General features: G+C 38.7%; 1 pseudogene; it reads left to right on the forward strand.

Moving 5' to 3' along the window:
* Positions 1-1,990: 1,990 nt before the first annotated feature.
* On the forward strand, positions 1,991-3,679 carry LOC115300469 (annotated as a pseudogene).
* The last annotated feature ends 416 nt before the right edge of the window (positions 3,680-4,095 follow it).

The raw sequence follows: 4,095 nt of genomic DNA on the forward strand, positions 1-4,095 counted from the left end.
TTTTGGAACTAATTGAAAATAGTGAGATAGTGTTGAATAGTGTTGAAAATTGAACCAATGGTAAAGAGGCTAGGAAAATAATTCTGAAAATATAAAAAAGAAAAAGAAGACTGAAAGAAATTAGAGAAAATATACTATATGTAAAAGATAATCAACCTCACTTTAGAGTTAAAAAAAGAAAATATTCCAAAATGCAATTTTAAAAAGTTCTTAAAATGAAACTACTGATGTAACATCTGAAAATTGAAATGTACAGCATGTTCCAGAACAGTCAAAACTAATCTGTATCAAGGTGGTGCTCCTGACACTCAAGGAGAATTAAATGATTACTCAGGATTCAAGGGGAAAACTCACCTAAAAACTAAGGACAAGTTTTTCACAATAGCCAGAAGACAGTGGAAGAATATTTGAAGTATTGTGGGAGATGGAGGGTAATTTTTTGAAGAAAAATATACCTGAGATGTTTCAGTTAAGGTGTAAATGTTACAGATGAATAGACTAAAAAATACAAGGACCCAGGGAGTAAAGCATCCATGACTTCTTGGGTAAAGTGTATAATACAGAAACCCAGTCAACCAAGAGATTAATCAACATATAGAACTCAGGGTTGGCTTTGGAATTAAATCTAACCAGAATTGATGTTTTGTTAGCTGAATATAATGAAGGGGGAAAGATGATCTAAGAATTGATGGTATAGGAGTTAGTGGTTACAATGATAGTTCATCAAAGCTGGGTAAGGAAAATAGTGAGGGCATGAGAGTGTGATACAGCACAAAAAAGTGGTCCGGTCAGTGGATTGGAAGTTGTGGTGAGCCTTTTTGTGGTGGTATGAGCCATAGTCTCTCATTGCTGTGGTGTGAATACCCTGGCTGGCTATCCTTTTTGGATACATCTTTTGAGAGGATTCAGCTTGCTTACCTCTCATGCATCAAAGGAAGAAAAGTTGCTTCCTTAGCTTTTCTCCCTCTTGTCCTAACATTGCAGGCAGTTCACGGCATTGATTTTTGCATGTGCTCTCCTCAGGCAGGTATCAAATGCCAGCCTCTTTGCCTCTTAACACATGTGGGAACAAACTTCCGGCTCTACCAATGGTCTTCTCAAACCTCTTCCTATCGACTTACAACAAGGGTTGGTGGATGAAAAAATGACACAGTTCTCCAACTTTAATTATTTCAGGCCCTTCAATGGCAAACTCTTTCTTGCCATTGACTGATTGTGAGCTAAGGCTCCAAGAGAGTTTATGACCATCCCTTCTGCAAATTTTGTACCTTTTGTTTTGTTCCTGGACCTTTTGTAACCTCAGCAAACAATGTGGCAAAGAGATTCCCATTTTTAGATCCCATTATACAGCTATTCCTCCAAAGACTAGATATTTCCTGAGTAAAAGACTTCCATTGTCTCTATCGTGTTCTCAGTCATCATGTATGAGGCTTAAAAGGAATTATAAAATATGTACTATTTACATATGAAAGGAATTTAATTTTATTTAACTATAACAGAAATCATTATAGTGAAGTGCCTAGGAGTTGGGCTTTGGTATCAGACAGCCAAGGTTCTACTTCTGGCTCCATGACTATGACCCTTACAGCCTGTGACCCTTGAGCAAGTAGATTAACTATCCTATAAAATGGTAATAACAATGGCTTACCTCATAATTTTTTCATCAAGATTAAGACTTAAAATGTTAATATATGTTAATCATATTAAAGGAATAATATCCATTTTATAAACCTCTTCCAGAATATTCTTCCCAATTTACCTAAATATGATGCTGATGCCTAGACTGGACAAAAATATTAGAAAGAAACTGCAGACCATTGGCCTTCATGAACATAAATGGAAACATTCTATAAATTCTTCAGTAAATTAAATCCAAAAATATTTATAAAAAATAAGATATCACGATCAAGTGTTGCTTATGCAGGAGTCAACCTCAGTTTAACATTTGAAATTCAACCTACAACAGATTTGCCTCCAGAACACATGTGTCATGAAAACCACTACTAAACCTAAACCAAAATGGGGAAAGAAGAGACTCATTCATATCAACATCGTCATCTTTGGACATGCAGGTTCAAGCATGTCTACCACTACTGGTCATCTGATCTACAAATCTGGTGGGATCAACAAAAGAACTACTGAAAAGTCTGGGAAGGAGGCTCCTCAGATGGGAAAACCTCCTTAAAGTGTCCCTGGGTCTTGGATAAACTGAAAGTTGAACATAAACGTGGTATCACCATTGATATCTCCCTGTGGAAATTTGAGACCAGAAATTATTATGTGACCATCACTGATACCCCAGGACACAGAGATTTTATCAAAAATATGATAATAGGCACATCTCAGGCTGACTGTGCTGTCCTGATTGTTGCTGCTGGTGTTGGTGAATTTGAAGCAAGTCTCTCCAAGAATGGCCAGACCCACGAGCATGCCCTTCTAGTTTTATACTGGGTGTAAAACAACTTAGTGTAGGTGTTAACAAAATGGATTTTGCTGAGCCACACTATAGCCTGAAGAGATATGAGGAAACCATTAAAAAAGTCAGAACCTACATTAAGAAAATTGACTACAATCCCAACACAATAGCATTTGTGCCAATTTCTGGTTGGAAGGGTGACAACATGCTGAAGCCAAATGCTAATATGTCTTGGTTCAAGGGATGGAAAGTCACTCACAAAGATGTCAGTGCCAGTGGAATCACAGCGCTTGGAACTCTGGATTGCATTCTGCCAACATCTCATCCAATTGACAAGCCCTTGAGTCTACCCCTTCAGGATGGCTACAAAATTGGTAGACATCGTCCTGTCCCTGTGGGCTGAATAGAAACTGGTGTTCTTAAACCAGGCCTGGTAGTCACAACTGAAGTAAAATCTATTGAAATGCACTATGGGGCACTTGGACTTCAGCTTTGGACTTCAGCTCAAGTCATGATTTTGGAGTTCATGGGTTTGAACCCTGCATTGGGCTCTGGACTGACAGTTTAGAGCCTGGAGTCTGCTTCAGATTCTGTGTCTTCCTTTCTCTTTCCCCTGCCTCTCTTTCACACTCTGTCTCTGCTTCTCTCTCAAAAATAAATAAACATTAAAAAAAAAAAAAGAAATGCACCATGAAGCATTGAGTGAAGCTCTTCCTGGGGTCAATGTGGGCTTCAATGTCAAGAATGTATCTGTCAAAGATGTTTGTCATGGCAACGTGGGTGGTGATAGCAGAAATGACCCATCAGTGGAAGCAGCCAGCTTCACAGCTCAGATCATCATCCTGAACCATCCGGACAGAACCCGTGCTGGCTGTGCTCTGGTGCTCATTGTCACACAGCTCATGGTGCTTGCAGGTTCGCTGAGCTGAAGGAGAGGATTGATCATCGTCCAGGAAAAAAACCTGCAAGATGGTCTTGAGTTCTTGAAATCTGTTGATGCTGCCATCATTGATACGGTTCCTGGCAAGCCTATGTGTGTTGAAAGCTTCTCTATCCTCCTCTGGGCTGTTTTGCTGTTTTGACATGAGACAGACGGTTGCTGTGGGTGTCCTCAAAGCAGTGGACAAGAAGGCAGCTGGAGCTGGCAAGGCCACCAAGTCTGTCCGGAAGGTTAAACAGATACTAACCCCAATACCTGTCATCACAGTCTTAGTCAGTGGTGGGAGGAAGGTCTCAGAACTGTTGTGTCAATTGGCCATTTAAGATTAATGTTAAAAGACTGATTAATGATAACAATGCATCATGAAACTTTCAGAAGGAAAGGAGAATGTTTTGTGGACCATTTGGTGTGTGTGTGTGTGTGTGTGTGTGTGTGTGTGTGTGGTGTCAGTTTTAAGTTATTAGTTCTTAAAATCAATACTTTTTAATAGAAATGACCTAAAATCTGTCATAGAATTTTGAGACCCATTAAAACAAAAGTTTAGTGAGGAAAAAAAATTCAGGAAAAAAAATTCAATCTACCTAATCCACCACTTTAACAGATTACAAAAGAAAAACCATATGATAGTCTCATTAGATGTGAAAAAAAGCTTTGACAAAATCCAACATCCATTTCCAATAAAATTTCTCAGTAGAGAAGGGAGTTTCCTTAACCTAATAAAGCATCTATGAAAAAACTG

The sequence above is a fragment of the Suricata suricatta genome, chromosome 1 (assembly GCF_006229205.1).
Source record: "Suricata suricatta isolate VVHF042 chromosome 1, meerkat_22Aug2017_6uvM2_HiC, whole genome shotgun sequence".
In the NCBI taxonomy this organism is placed as follows: domain Eukaryota; kingdom Metazoa; phylum Chordata; class Mammalia; order Carnivora; family Herpestidae; genus Suricata; species Suricata suricatta.